This window comes from Oncorhynchus gorbuscha, linkage group LG14 (genome assembly GCF_021184085.1).
Source record: "Oncorhynchus gorbuscha isolate QuinsamMale2020 ecotype Even-year linkage group LG14, OgorEven_v1.0, whole genome shotgun sequence".
Taxonomy (NCBI): domain Eukaryota; kingdom Metazoa; phylum Chordata; class Actinopteri; order Salmoniformes; family Salmonidae; genus Oncorhynchus; species Oncorhynchus gorbuscha.
In genome coordinates this window covers 20,715,003-20,731,666 of record NC_060186.1, presented here as the reverse complement: position 1 = coordinate 20,731,666, position 16,664 = coordinate 20,715,003, and the positions used below count along the sequence as shown (strand labels likewise).

General features: G+C 47.7%; 1 pseudogene; it reads right to left on the bottom strand.

Moving 5' to 3' along the window:
• The window catches only part of LOC123995502, a 119,890-nt pseudogene that overhangs the window by 97,293 nt on the left and 5,933 nt on the right, over positions 1-16,664 (bottom strand).

Genomic DNA, 16,664 nt, shown 5'->3' with positions numbered 1-16,664 from the left:
ACCGAGTCAACAACCAAACAAATCTTATTTAGTGTGATAGAGAGGACTGTGAGACATATGTGGGGGAGTGTCTGTGTGTGTCAAAGCAATATCTTCCTCTAAGCCCCCGGTGTCTGTGGTTCTCTCGTGTGTGCAAGCGTGCGTGCGTTAGGGCCGGCACAATTAACAATGGTTATGGATGAAGACCGTCATGACAACCGTAAAAATAAATACAAATCATTTTGGAACGAACAGCTGACCGAAGACAGGACAACGTGCATTCGTAACACAAAACTTTGTTGCTCCTTGCTGAAGAAAAGCAAGGTGTTGTAGCAAACGAGGCAGCACCCCTGACAATGCAGCAGCAGCAGCAGCACGCATAGAAATAGAATGAATAGAACGGGCTTGGAACTTCTAACCCTGGTGACTTGACTTCTAACCCTGACGACTTGGTAAACTCATGGGTACACTCGCAATGGTAGCCTGGTATTGTGATGCAATCATTTCCATGGTAACGTAGAATGCTAATGCAAATGATGTTAACTGGTTCATACAATGGAATGTATATTTTGTAATGTCAGTTGAGTTGAGTCAACAAATCACAGCACATATTGATAGGTACGCTCTTGCTTTTGCTTCCTGCTTCGCTCCGAAGTGTACACTCGCAATGTTGTGGTATTCTTGGGGACGCCTGTTCGATTCATTAATTCTGGCAGCACATGCAGTCAGGAGCGGAGGAGAGGCGAGGCGAATATGGGCATAATATAATTTCTTTGCTATTTAAACAGTTATTACAGAGAGAGGGGTCATTTGGCTGGCCAATTACCATCATCCAAAATTCCATGACCGTCACAGCCCTGTGTGTGTGTGTGTGTGTGTGTGTGTGTGTATGTGTGTGTACTAGCTCTTATAAAAGCCACATGCATGGAGAAACAGGAGTAGAACTAATAAATATGTACAATGTGATTTCTGAAAGGGACATTGATTTTCTCTACCACTCTCTTTCTCTGCATTGGTTCAATGCAATTAGACGCTTTCTGAGAAATTCACTGGAATCCCTGTCAAGGTACTGCAGTATAATGAAGACTACTGTTAATGTTAAATGTCCCTCCAAACACAGCATATAAACACATTTGCATAGTGCTTTGCTCTGCACTTGGCAGACAGAGTACTAGATTCAGTATTGAGTCACCAGCAAGAGTGTAGAAAACCGGGACAGAACGCATCATTGTTCTGTTAGCCTACTTGGCTTGCGTCTAGTACAATCAGTGATAACTGAATATGTGTTCCAAATGACACCCTATTCCCTATGTAGTGCACTACATTTGACCAGGGCCCATAGGGCTCTCACTGGGTTCCAATAGGGACCTGGTCAAAGCTTGCGCACTACATAGGGAATAGGGTGCCATTTGGGAGACGTACAGAGATAATCACACTGCGCAACTTTAAAAAACAAGATCTTATTTTGTGGTTAATTTCATACCAAAATCAATAGCAATCTATACAGAGACTATACCATGGCCTGGTGATCCTACCATACACAATCCTTTATCCATACACTGAATGGTAAATTGTATCCCTGAATGACTTTATAGCTAACTAGCTAAATGTAAAATATTGAGCACAAGCACATCAACCCCAAGCTCTCGAAAACCCTTCTTCTCCGTATGTAGGGTTTTCAGCCATTATATTAGTCTACATTTGGCTCTGTGTAAACGACAATTCCGACAACATGAATTAACGTTTAGGAAACTTCAACCATCGCGGTTTTCGAATCATATGCTAATATTCCCCTTATCTTTCATGTCAGCGAGAAAGAATCTTTCATATGAAAAAAAAGATACTTCCTGGAGCAGTTTTGCACAGATCCATACACTGTGGCCCTCCAGTTGACAAACTACACTTCCTCCCCAGTTAGCTTACACACAGGTGTTCATAGCACGCTAGACAGACCACCACCTGTGCTAATTAGCTGTTTCTTCCGTGAACAAGCGTTGTAACATGGAGATATGGCCGTGTGGAAACACTAACCCTAAACCCTATAAAAAAAAGGTGTGTATTAATTTGCCTTTTGAAAATGACTTCTTGTTGATATGAAACATGTGTTCCTTGTGTTTCCAAAACAGTACCACAAGTGATGTACACTGCTCAAAAAAATAAAGGGAACACTTAAACAACACAATGTAACTCCAAGTCAATAACACTTCTGTGAAATCAAACTGTCCACTTAGGAAGCAACACTGATTGACAATAAACTTCACATGCTGTTGTGCAAATGGAATAGACAACAGGTGGAAATTATAGGCAATTAGCAAGACACCCCCAATAAAGGAGTGGTTCTGCCACAGACCACTTCTCAGTTCCTATGCTTCCTGGCTGATGTTTTGGTCACTTTTGAATGCTGGCGGTGCTTTCACTCTAGTGGTAGCATGAGACGGAGTCTACAACCCACACAAGTGGCTCAGGTAGTGCAGCTCATCCAGGATGGAACATCAATGCGAGCTGTGGCAAGAAGGTTTGCTGTGTCTGTCAGCGTAGTGTCCAGAGCATGGAGGCGCTACCAGGAGACAGGCCAGTACATCAAGAGACGTGGAGGAGGCCGTAGGAGGGCAACAACCCAGCAGCAGGACTGCTACCTCCGCCTTTGTGCAAGGAGGAGCAGGAGGAGCACTGCCAGAGCCCTGCAAAATGACCACAAATGTGCATGTGTCTGCTCAAACGGTCAGAAACAGACTCCATGAGGGTGGTATGAGGGCCCGACGTCCACAGGTGGGGGTTGGGCTTACAGCCCAACACCGTGCAGGAAGTTTTTCATTTGCCAGAGAACACCAAGATTGGAAATTTCACCACTGGCGCTCTGTGCTCTTCACAGATGAAAGCAGGTTCACACTGAGCACATGTGACAGAGTCGGAGACACCGTGGAGAACGTTCTGCTGCCTGCAACATCCTCCAGCATGACCGGTTTGGCGGTGGGTCAGTCATGGTGTGGGGTGGCATTTCATTGTGGGGCCGCACAGCCCTCCATGTGCTCGCCAGAGGTAGCCTGACTGCCATTAGGTACCGAGATGAGATCCTCAGACCCCTTGTGAGACCATATGCTGGTATGGTTGGCCCTGGGTTCCTCCTAATGCAAGACAATGCTAGACCTCATGTGGCTGGAGTGTGTCAGCAGTTCCTGCAAGAGGAAGGCATTGATGCAATGGACTGGCCCACCCATTCCCCAGACCTGAATCCAATTGAGCACACCATGTCTTGCTCCATCCACCAACGCCACGTTGCACACAGACTGTCCAGGAGTTGGTGGATGCTTTAGTCCAGGTCTGGGAAGAGATCCCTCAGGAGACCATCCGCCACATCAGGAGCATGCCCAGGCGTTATAGGGAGGTCATACAGGCACGTGGAGTTCACACACTACTGAGCCTTATTTTGACTTATTTTAAAGTCATTACATCAAAGTTGGATCAGCCTGTAGTGTGGTTTTCCACTTTAATTTTTAGTGTGACTCCAAATCCAGACCTCCATGGGTTGATAAATGTCATTTCCATTGATCATTTTTGTGTGATTTTATTTTCAGGACATTCAACTATGTAAAGAAAAAAGTATTTAATAAGAATATTTCATTCATTCAGATCTAGGATGTGTTAGTTTAGTGTTCCCTTTATTTTTTGGAGCAGTGCATATTGAATGTTTAGAGTAAGCATTGGGGCTCTGAACAAAACTCCTCCGGTCAGAAGTTACTATCGTCAATAGACGCTAAAGTAGTTGGCGTCTATGAACGGGGTAATCAACCACACGAATACCTGAAAACAGGGCTACAGACTATTTGATTATTTTATTTAACTAGGCAAGTCAATTAAGAACAAATTCTTATTTACAATGACGGCTTACACCGGCCAAACCCGGACGACGCTGGGCCAATTGTGCGCCGCCCTATGGGACTCCCAATCACGGCCGGGTTGTGATACAGCCTAGATTCGAGGGTGTCAGAGTGTCTGTAGTGACGCCTCAAGCACTAAGATGCAGTGCCTTAGACCTCTGCGCCACTCGGGAGTCAAAGTTGGCTCGGGAGCTCTTTGAGTTGGCTGTGCGAGTAAGATTTGTTTTAGGTGGTCGCATCGGTGCGAGCTGCACATTCGACATGGTCACTCAAAAACGCCCTATTTTTTTAGGATGCTAAAACCAGGATTTGGTCAAACAGTAAAGTCCATTATCCTCATGATTCCTGTAAAGAAAGTGTCTGCCTGCCCCTGTGACTGTTTCGCTGGGGCCTGCTGTGGTGTCCAGTGAGACTCTCTCCCCTTTCCAGGGGAAAAAGACTCCAGGAGAAGAAAAAACGTTTCCGATTGTATAACATTTTCAAATCCATTTGCGGAGAAAACGCAGCTATCTTGTTGTCACAGATAAAGAGAGAAGGGTAATATATTTACAGAATATAGCCTGGCCTATAGGTCAGGTATTAATCAAGCCCTGTGCATTGCTTAGCCAACACTGCACTCCAAAAACACCTTAAAGTAAATACCAGGACATCCGCACTGTGGGATATCATCTTGTTCCTGTGCAGCAGAAATGAATAATGAGTTTGGGATCTACTTCCTGCAGTAAAGTTATTTATCAAACTATTAGTAGTTAAAAAAGTGCTGTTTCTTTATATAATCAAGGAAAATTGGGTTTCTTTGAACATGGGGTCTGTCTGTCTGTCTGTCTGTCTGTCTGTCTGTCTGTCTGTCTGTCTGTCTGTCTGTCTGTCTGTCTGTCTGTCTGTCTGTCTGTCTGTCTGTCTGTCTGTCTGTCTGTCTGTCTGTCTGTCTGTCTGTCTGTCTGTCTGTCTGTCTGTCTGTCTGTCTGTCTGTCTGTCTGTCTGTCTGTCTGTCTGTCTGTCTGTCTGTCTGTCTATCATAGGTTTGATTGAAGCCAAATCCAGCCTGAGTAACCGTAAATACTTGGGAGCCTTACATGGCTCCCAAGTGGCGCAGAGGTCTAAGGCACTGCATCTCAGTGCAAGAGGCATCACTGCAGTCCCTGGTCCCTGGTTCGAATCCAGGCTGCATCACATCTGACCGTGATTGTGCGGCGCACAATTGCGTCCGGGGTAGGCCGTCATTGTAAATAACAATTTGTTCTTAACCGACTTGCCTTGTTAAATAAAATGTACAAAAATGAAAAAGCAGTGACCTTCAAGTGTCTACTCCAATCAGTGAAGAGTACATCAGAATTTACCAACCTAGTGTGTTCTAAGCAGAGGCTATAGTGAGACAGAAGGAGTGTCCCAGAGTCAAATCAGAATGTTCTTAAAAGAACACGGAGGACAAAGGCACTATTCATATAATTAAAATGTCTTTATTATCAACAGCACATTCAATATAACAAAATCTTGCCAAAAAAAAGTAATTATATGAAGAGCACTCCATGTTTTTTTTGATTACCCTTCACCAAAGAGCACCTTCAACCTACAGTACAAACATTCTTCTACAAGTCACTCACCCAGCTCTTTGAGGCTCCGAGTAGCTTTGGTGATCTCAGCACCACCTACACCTTCTACAGTAGGCATAAATGAGTGGAGTTTCACTTTAGTGTCAATAGTATTAGAGTGAATGAGCAGGGTCATGAGGCTTGGAGCAGCCCTGTCAGTAGTACAGTGCAGTGTATCAGAGGTGAACAGGCAACGGTCACTCAACCAGTTCGTTGAGGCTCTGGGCAGCCTTGGTAATCTCCCTGCTTCCCCCTGGAGCTGGCCCTGCAGATGCTTGGACAGGTACAGGATTCCGGTGATCCTTCGCAGCAGGTCACACGCCACCTGGGAAAAATAGGAAAAAAATATAACCAAACAAAATAGAACCCCATCTGAACCAGTCTTTCTGAATCTTTTTGACAAGATGTGAGTGAACATCAAATCTAATATGGAACGATCCTCTATTTTGTCCTAATTGATTGAAGATCACTCATTGCAAATGATCTCTAATCAAATCACTGTTGACATTTCCAAGTATTTATTTTCCTATTGTAGCCTATGAATAAACAATGACGCCAACCATGGGCATAGTAATAGTGGTAATAATAACCGTGTGTCTAGCAGCATTGTGGAGCTGTGTCTGAGGCTGAAGGACACAGAGAGGTCAGCAGTGTGTTTGGGCTAAGTAAACGATGCAGCTGAGACCTCGAGGTCTGTCCCCTGAGCCTCTGTGACTGTCTGAATGCTTTATCTGTGCGTGGCCGAGAAGCTGCCATTTTGTGAGCGAACACTAGACTAAAATATAAACAAAGCACTCTCCTATTCCCCCTGGATTTATAGTCTGATCATTACCGGTCTCCTTCAGACCCAGACAGACAGAAACACACACACACACAGATTGAAACACAGACAGACAGACAGACAGACAGACAGACAGACAGACAGACAGACAGACAGACAGACAGACAGACAGACAGACAGACAGACAGACAGACAGACAGACAGACAGACAGACAGACAGACAGACAGACAGACAGACAGACAGACAGACAGACAGACAGACAGACAGACAGACAGACAGACAGACAGACAGACAGACAGACAGACAGACAGACAGACAGACAGACAGACAGACAGACAGACAGACAGACAGACAGACAGACAGACAGACAGACAGACAGACAGACAGACAGACAGACAGACAGACAGACAGACAGACAGACAGACAGACAGACAGACAGACAGACAGACAGACAGACAGACAGACAGACAGACAGACAGACAGACAGACAGACAGACAGACAGACAGACAGACAGACAGACAGACAGACAGACAGACAGACAGACAGACAGACAGACAGACAGACAGACAGACAGACAGACAGACAGACAGACAGACAGACAGACAGACAGACAGACAGACAGAATACAAACACATACCCTAAAATCAAATTGTGTTGGTCACATACACATGGTTAACAGATGTTAATGAGAGTGCAGCGAAATGCTTGTGCTTCTAGTTCCGACCATGCGGTAATATCTAACAAGTAAAATAACAATTTCACAACAACTACCTTTTACACACAAGTGTAAAGGAATGAATAAGAATATGTACATATAAATATATGGATGAGAATTAGCTAAAAGGCATAGGCAAGATGCAGTAGATGGTATAGAGTACAGTATATACAGTCATGGCCAAAAGTTTTGAAAATGACAGAAATATTAATTTCCACAAAGTTTGCTGCTTCAGTGTCTTTCGATAATTTTGTCAGTTGTTTGTTTGTCCACCCGTCTCTTGAGGATTGACCACAAGTTCTCAATGGGATTAAGGTCTGGTGAGCTTCCTGGCCATGGACCCAAAATATCAATGTTTTTGTCATGTTTGTCATTCATTGTCATGTCTTGTCCCTGTGCTCCCCATGCTATTCGTTTCCCTCTGCTGGTCTTGTTTGGTTCTATCCTTCTCTCTCCCCCTCCCTCTCTCACTCTCTCGCTCTCTCTTCTCTCTGTCGTTCCGTTCCTGCTCCCAGCTGTTCCTATTCCCCTAATCATCATTTAGTCTTTCCACACCTGTTCCCGATCCTTTCCCCTGATTAGACTCCCTATTTATTCCTTTGTGATCCGTTCCTGTTCCGTCGGTTCCTTGTTTTGTATTCCATGCTGTAATTGCGTTTCGCCCTGTCCTGTCGTGTTTTTTGCCGTGATTGTGTATCACCCTGTCCTGTCGTGTTTTGTGCCTTCTTCAGACGCTGCGTGTGAGCAGGTGTCTCAGTTGACTACGGCCTGCGCCTACCCGAAGCGACCTGCAGTCTGTGGCCGCTTCTCCAGTTGTTTTCCCCTCTACTATCTAGAGGATTTCAGTTATTCGGTTTTGAGCATTAATAAACTCTGTTTCTGTTAAGTCGCGTTTGGGTCCTCCTTCACCTGCATGACAGAAGGAACCGACCAAAGAATGGACCCAGCGACTTCAGACGCTCGTTACACTGCCGTCGAGATCCAAGGAGCCATGCTCGGCAGACACGAGCAGGAATTGTCTGCTGCTCGCCATGCCGTGGAGAACCTGGCCGCTCAGGTTTCCGACCTCTCTGGACAGTTCCAGAGTCTACGTCTCGTGCCACCTGTTACTCCCTGGCCTGCCGAGCCTCCTGAACCCAGGGTTAATAACCCACCTTGCTACTCCGGGCAGCCCACTGAGTGCCGCTCCTTTCTCACGCAGTGTGAGATTGTGTTCTCTCTCCAACCCCACACATACTCTAGAGAGAGAGCTCGGGTTGCTTTCGTCATTTCACTCCTTACTGGCCGGGCTCGAGAATGGGGCACAGCTATCTGGGAGGCAAGGGCTGATTGCTCTAACAGATTCCAGAACTTTAAAGAGGAGATGATTCGGGTTTTTGACCGTTCAGTTTTTGGTGAGGAGGCTTCCAGGGCCCTGGCTTCCTTATGCCAAGGTGAACGGTCCATAACGGATTATTCCATTGAGTTTCGCACTCTTGCTGCCTCTAGTGAGTGGAACGAGCCGGCGCTGCTCGCTCGTTTTCTGGAGGACTCCACGCAGTGGTTAAGGATGAGATTCTCTCCCGGGAGGTTCCTTCAGATGTGGACTCCTTGATTGCTCTCGCCATCCGCATAGAACGACGGGTAGATCTTCGTCACCGGGCTCGTGGAAGAGAGCTCGCATCAACGGTGTTTCCCTGCTCCGCATCGCAACCATCTCCCTCTGGCTTTGAGACTGAGCCCACGCAGCTGGGAGGGATTCGCATCTCGAATAAGGAGAGGGAACAGAGGATCACCAACCGCCTGTGCCTCTATTGCGGAGTTGCTGGACATTTTGTTATTTCATGTCCAGTAAGAGGCCAGAGCCCATCAGTAAGCGGAGGGCTACTGGTGAGCGCTACTACTCAGGTCCCTTCATCTAGATCTTGTACTACTATGTCGGTCCATCTACGCTGGACCGGTTCGGGTGCTACATGCAGTGCTTTGATTGACTCTGGGGCTGAGGGTTGTTTCATGGACGAAGCATGGGCTCGGAAACATAACATTCCTTTCAGACCGTTAGACAGGCCTACGCCCATGTTTGCCTTAGATGGTAGTCATCTTCCCAGTATCAAATTTGAGACACTACCTTTAACTCTCACAGTATCTGGTAACCACAGTGAGACTATGTCTTTTTTGATTTTCCGTTCACCGTTTACACCTGTTGTTTTGGGTCACCCCTGGCTTGTATGTCATAATCCTTCTATTAATTGGTCTAGTAATTCTATCCTATCCTGGAACGTTTCTTGTCATGTGAAGTGTTTAATGTCTGCCATCCCTCCCATTTCTTCTGTCCCTACTTCTCAGGAGGAACCTGGCGATTTGACAGGAGTGCCGGAGGAATATCATGATCTGCGCACGGTCTTCGGTCGGCTCCCGAACGTAAGGCTCTCGAGGATTATTTGTCTGTGTCTCTTGACGCCGGTACCATAGTGCCTTCTTCCTCTCCGGCCGGGGCGGGGTTCTTTTTTGTTAAGAAGAAGGAAGGTACTCTGCGCCCCTGCGTGGATTATCGAGGGCTGAATGACATAACGGTTAAGAATCGTTATCCGCTTCCCCTTATGTCATCAGCCTTCGAGATTCTGCAGGGAGCCAGGTGCTTTACTAAGTTGGACCTTCGTAACGCTTACCATCTCGTGCGCATCAGAGAGGGGGACGAGTGGAAAACGGCGTTTAATACTCCGTTAGGGCATTTTGAGTACCGGGTTCTGCCGTTCGGTCTCGCCAATGCGCCAGCTGTTTTTCAGGCATTAGTTAATGATGTTCTGAGAGACATGCTGAACATTTTTGTTTTTGTCTATCTTGACGATATCCTGATTTTTTCTCCGTCACTCGAGATTCATGTTCAGCACGTTCGACGTGTTCTACAGCGCCTTTTAGAGAATTGTCTCTACGTAAAGGCTGAGAAGTGCTCTTTTCATGTCTCCTCCGTTACTTTTCTCGGTTCCGTTATTTCCGCTGAAGGCATTCAGATGGATTCCGCTAAGGTCCAAGCTGTCAGTGATTGGCCCGTTCCAAGGTCACGTGTCGAGTTGCAGCGCTTCTTAGGTTTCGCTAATTTCTATCGGCGTTTCATTCGTAATTTCGGTCAAGTTGCTGCCCCTCTCACAGCTCTTACTTCTGTCAAGACGTGTTTTAAGTGGTCCGGTTCCGCCCAGGGAGCTTTTGATCTTCTAAAAGAACGTTTTACGTCCGCTCCTATCCTCGTTACTCCTGACGTCACTAGACAATTCATTGTCGAGGTTGACGCTTCAGAGGTAGGCGTGGGAGCCATTCTATCCCAGCGCTCCCAGTCTGACGATAAGGTTCATCCTTGCGCTTATTTTTCTCATCGCCTGTCGCCATCTGAGCGCAACTATGATGTGGGTAACCGTGAACTGCTCGCCATCCGCTTAGCCCTAGGCGAATGGCGACAGTGGTTGGAGGGGGCGACCGTTCCTTTTGTCGTTTGGACAGACCATAAGAACCTTGAGTACATCCGTTCTGCCAAACGACTTAATGCCCGTCAAGCTCGTTGGGCGTTGTTTTTCGCTCGTTTCGAGTTTGTGATTTCTTACCGTCCGGGTAGCAAGAACACCAAGCCTGATGCCTTATCCCGTCTGTTTAGTTCTTCTGTGGCTTCTACTGATCCCGAGGGGATTCTTCCTTATGGGCGTGTTGTCGGGTTAACAGTCTGGGGAATTGAAAGACAGGTTAAGCAAGCACTCACGCACACTGCGTCGCCGCGCGCTTGTCCTAGTAACCTCCTTTTCGTCCCTGTTTCCACTCGTCTGGCTGTTCTTCAGTGGGCTCACTCTGCCAAGTTAGCGGGTCATCCCGGTGTTCGAGGCACTCTTGCGTCTATTCGCCAGCGCTTTTGGTGGCCGACTCAGGAGCGTGACACGCGCCGTTTCGTGGCTGCCTGTTCGGACTGCGCGCAGACTAAGTCGGGTAACTCTCCTCCTGCCGGTCGTCTCAGACCGCTCCCCATTCCTTCTCGACCATGGTCTCACATTGCCTTAGACTTCATTACCGGTCTGCCTTTGTCTGCGGGGAAGACTGTGATTCTGACGGTTGTCGATAGGTTCTCTAAGGCGGCACATTTCATTCCCCTCGCTAAACTTCCTTCCGCTAAGGAGACGGCACAAATCATTATTGAGAATGTATTCAGAATTCATGGCCTCCCGTTAGACGCCGTTTCAGACAGAGGTCCGCAATTCACGTCACAGTTTTGGAGGGAGTTCTGTCGTTTGATTGGTGCGTCCGTCAGTCTCTCTTCCGGGTTTCATCCCCAGTCTAACGGTCAAGCAGAGAGGGCCAATCAGACGATTGGTCGCATACTACGCAGCCTTTCTTTCAGGAACCCTGCGTCTTGGGCAGAACAGCTCCCCTGGGCAGAATACGCTCTGGTCGCTTCCTTCGTCTGCTACCGGGTTATCTCCGTTTCAGAGTAGTCTGGGTTACCAGCCTCCTCTGTTCTCATCCCAGCTTGCCGAGTCCAGCGTTCCCTCCGCTCAAGCGTTTGTCCAACGTTGTGAGCGCACCTGGAGGAGGGTGAGGTCTGCACTTTGCCGTTACAGGGCACAGACGGTGAGAGCCGCCAATAAACGCAGGATTAAGAGTCCAAGGTATTGTTGCGGCCAGAGAGTGTGGCTTTCCACTCGCAACCTTCCTCTTACGACAGCTTCTCGTAAGTTGACTCCCGCGGTTCATTGGTCCGTTCCGTGTCTCCCAGGTCGTCAATCCTGTCGCTGTGCGACTGCTTCTTCCGCGACATCTTCGTCGCGTCCATCCTGTCTTCCATGTCTCCTGTGTTAAGCCCTTTCTTCGCACCCCGTTCGTCTTCCCTCCCCCCTCCCGTCCTTGTCGAGAGCGCACCTATTTACAAGGTACATAAGATTATGGACATGCGTTCTCGGGGACGGGGTCACCAATACCTAGTGGATTGGGAGGGTTACGGTCCTGAGGAGAGGAGTTGGGTTCCGTCTCGGGACGTGCTGGACCGTTCGCTCATCGATGATTTCCTCCGTTGCCGCCAGGATTCCTCCTCGAGTGCGCCAGGAGGCGCTCGGTGAGTGGGGGTACTGTCATGTTTGTCATTCATTGTCATGTCTTGTCCCTGTGCTCCCCATGCTATTCGTTTCCCTCTGCTGGTCTTGTTTGGTTCTATCCTTCTCTCTCCCCCTCCCTCTCTCACTCTCTCGCTCTCTCTTCTCTCTGTCGTTCCGTTCCTGCTCCCAGCTGTTCCTATTCCCCTAATCATCATTTAGTCTTTCCACACCTGTTCCCGATCCTTTCCCCTGATTAGACTCCCTATTTATTCCTTTGTGATCCGTTCCTGTTCCGTCGGTTCCTTGTTTTGTATTCCATGCTGTAATTGCGTTTCGCCCTGTCCTGTCGTGTTTTTTGCCGTGATTGTGTATCACCCTGTCCTGTCGTGTTTTGTGCCTTCTTCAGACGCTGCGTGTGAGCAGGTGTCTCAGTTGACTACGGCCTGCGCCTACCCGAAGCGACCTGCAGTCTGTGGCCGCTTCTCCAGTTGTTTTCCCCTCTACTATCTAGAGGATTTCAGTTATTCGGTTTTGAGCATTAATAAACTCTGTTTCTGTTAAGTCGCGTTTGGGTCCTCCTTCACCTGCATGACAGTTTTGTTCCCCCGAGCCACTTAGTTATCACTTTTGCCTTATGGAAAGGTGCTCCATCATGCTAGAAAAGGCATTGTTCGTCACCAAACTGTTCCTGGATGGTTGGGAGAAGTTGCTCTCGGAGGATGTGTTGGTACCATTCTTTATTCATGGCTGTGTTCTTAGGCAAAATTGTGAGTGAGTCCACTCCCTTGGCTGAGAAATAACCCCACACATGAATGGTCTCAGGATGCTTTACTGTTGGCATGACACAGGACTGATGGTAGCACTCAACTTGTCTTCTCTGTACAAGCTTTTTTCCAGATGCCCCAAACAATTGGAAAGGGGATTCATCAGAGAAAATTATGTTACCCCAGTCCTCAGCAGTCCAATCCCTGTACCTTTTGCAGAATATCAGTCTGTCCCTGATGTTATTCCTGGAGAGAAGTGGCTTCTTTGCTGCCCTTCTTTACACCAGGACATCCTCCAAAAGTCTTCACCTCACTGTGCGTGCAGATGCACTCACACCTGCCTGCTGCCATTCCTGAGCAAGCTCTGTACTGGTGGTGCCCCAATCCCGCAGCTGAATCAACTTGCGCTTGCTGGACTTTCTTGGGCGCCCTGATGCCTTCTTCACAACAATTGAAACGCTCTCCTTGAAGTTCTTGATGATCCGATAAATGGTTGATTTAGGTGCAATCTTACTGGCAGCAATATCCTTGCCTGTGAAGCCCTTTTTGTGCAAAGCAATGATGACGGCACATGTTTCCTTGCAGGTAACCATGATTAACAGAGGAAGAACAAAGACAACCACCCTCCTTTTGAAGCGTCTGTTTTTCAAACTCAATCAGCATGACAGAGTGATCTCCAGCCTTGTCCTCGTCAACACTCACACCTGTGTTAACGAGAGAATCACTGACATGATGTCAGCTGGTCCTTTTGTGGCAGGGCTGAAATGCAGTGGAAATGTTTTTGGGGGATTCAGTTCTTTTGCATGGTAAAGAGGGACTTTGCAATTAATTGCAATTCATCTGATCACTCTTCATAACATTTTATTTTATTTTACCTTTATTTAACTAGGCAAGTCAGTTAAGAACAAATTCTTAATTTCAATGACAGCCTAGGAACAGTGGGTTAACTGCCTGTTCAGGGGCAGAATGACAGATTTGAACTTTGTCAGCTCAGGGATATGAACTTGCAACCTTTCGGTTACTAGTCCAACGCTCTAAACACTAGGCTACCCTGCAGCCCCAATTCTTGAGTATATTTAAATTGCCATCATACAAACTGGAGGCAGCAGACTGTGAAAATTAACATTTGTGTTGTCGTGTCTTTGGCTATGACGGATTAAGTGATATGACATGCTGTTCTATAAAATCCTTTCTCTGTAATTAATATTACCTGATTGAGCTAATCATGTAACTGTAATTAACTAGAAAGTCGGGGCACCACTTAAGAATATTTATAGATCTGTAATATTCCGAATAAACTCTTAAAGACCTAGTAATATTTTACATCAATAGCAGTCAATATTAATCGTCACCTTATTTCAGTCTCATCTGAAAGTTGTAAATTCTTGGTTATCTTCACGAACACTGGCTAACAAGTTGAATCAGCAATACAAAATTGGGTTTAATTATTTATTTACTAAATACCTAACTAATCACACAGAATTACATATAGACAGAATGAATCATACATTGATTACAAATTATGTCATAAAGGAAAACGTCCCTAGCGGACGGAACAGATATGACAGCTGTTTACACAAAGAACAGGGGTTGGGTTTGAGTGAAAGAGCAGGAAGACTGAAGAACAAAGGGAGAAGCGATGTCTCTATCAATGTTAGTTAAGTGGCTAAAACCAAGGACATGACAGTCCCTGGGAGTTAAAAGTGGAAAAAGAGGGGTCCCACAGCACCACGGTCTGTCGGTCTATCGAAAATAATATAAAACTTTGCAACTATTCTATTCAGAAATCACAAACCAGGCCCGTGTTCATCCTAAGACCTTACCAGCCTGGCATGCCTGCCTGTTACTAGTATCTTCTCTGCAGGATGCATGTCTGTGGTGCAGAACAATGATAACACTCCACACACACACACGATGACAAAGCTGAGAGAGAGAGCATCAGTAGACAGACAGAGCTAACGCAGAGCCAGAGCCATGGGAGAGGAAGGAGCCAGTTAGAATCACAGTAACCTTTTGGACTGAAGCCAAATTCCATCCATTTTTAAAAAGCCTTCTCCTCAACTCCACAGATGACTGACCTGCAGTGTGTAGGCAGTGTGCATGTGTGGACAGAGCCTGTAAACCTAGAGAGTCTATTTCACTCTATCTAGATGTGGCTACCCAGCCTCAGACAGGACAGTCTCAGTTTGCTCATAAGAAGAAGTCTTATTTTAACAGGGGTAGAAATTCAACCTTTTAAAACACCCAATTGCTTTTGATTGATTTCTTCTAAACGGGGGGCCACCGATAGCGTGGTGGATAAAAACCACAATGGTGATGTCATAGGTTAAGATTGCAGACGCTATCTGAGAACAGGATCAAAGTAATGCTGTTTGAAAGGTTGAGATAATATTGTTTGTAAACCTTTAATGTGGCCTATATGTATTATTTAGTGGAGGACTTACCAATGAAAAGAGATGAAGTATGAGGAATGCTCAGCCTCCAAAAGCAGTTTGTCACGCCCTGACCTTAGAGATCTTTTTAATGTCTCTATTTTGGTTTGGTAAGGGTGTGAGTTAGGGTGGGTATTCTATGTTTTCTATTTCTGTGTGTTTGGCCGGGTGTGGTTCTCAATCATAGGCAGCTGTCTATCGTTGTCTCTGATTGAGAACCATACTTAGAGAGCCTTTTCCCACCTGTGTCTTGTGGGTAGTTATTTTCTGTTTAGTGTTTTCTGCACCTTACAGGACTGTTTCGGTTTCGTTTATTCACATTGTTGTTTTAGTGTTCAGTCAAATAAAAATAATGAACACGTACCACGCTGCGCTTTGGTCCACACCTTCTTCCACAGACGATCATTACAGAACTACCCACCACAAACGGACCAAGCAGCGTGGTAACAGGGAGCAGAGGATTCAGGACTCCTGGACTTGGGAGGAGATATTGGAAGGACAGGGACCCTGGAGACAGGCTGGGGAATATCGCCGCCCTAAAGAAGAACTGGAGGCAGCTAAAGCTGAGCGGCAGCGATATGAAGCAAGGCAGCACAGCAGGCACGAGAGTCAGCCCCCAAAATTTTGGGGGGGGCACACGGGGAGATTGGCAGAGTCGGGCAATAGACCTGAGCCAACTCCCCGTGCTTACCGGAATTAGTGTGGTACTGGTCAGGCACCGTGTTAGCATTGAGTGAGCATTGAGCCTAAGGGAGAGGTGCGAATGGTAAGCACCAGATCTCCAGTGCTCCCCCACAGCCCGGTTCGACCTGTGCCTGCACTCTGGAGGGGCCGGGCTAAAGTGGGCATTCAGCCTGGAAGAGTGGTGCCAAGGCTGCTCACCAGAGCTCCCCCACAGCCCGGTTCATCCGGTGCCTCCTCCACGCACCAGGCCTCCTGTAGGTCTCCCAAGCCTGGTAGGCCCGGTGGCAGCCCCACGCACCAGGCTGTCCGGAGCTGCCAGAGTCGCCCTCCTGTCCGGAGCTGCCAGAGTCGCCCTCCTGTCCGGAGCTGCCAGAGTCGCCCTCCTGTCCGGAGCTGCCAGAGTCGCCCTCCTGTCCGGAGCTGCCAGAGTCGCCCTCCTGTCCGGAGCTGCCAGAGTCGCCCTCCTGTCCGGAGCTGCCAGAGTCGCCCTCCTGTCCGGAGCTGCCAGAGTCGCCCTCCTGTCCGGAGCTGCCAGAGTCGCCCTCCTGTCCGGAGCTGCCAGAGTCGCCCTCCTGTCCGGAGCTGCCAGAGTCGCCCTCCTGTCCGGAGCTGCCAGAGTCGCCCTCCTGTCCGGAGCTGCCAGTGTCGCCCTCCTGTCCGGAGCTGCCAGTGTCGCCCTCCTGTCCGGAGCTGCCAGTGTCGCCCTCCTGTCCGGAGCTGCCAGTGTCGCCCTCCTGTCCGGAGCTGCCAGTGTCGCCCTCCTGTCCGGAGCTGCCAGTGTCGCCCTCC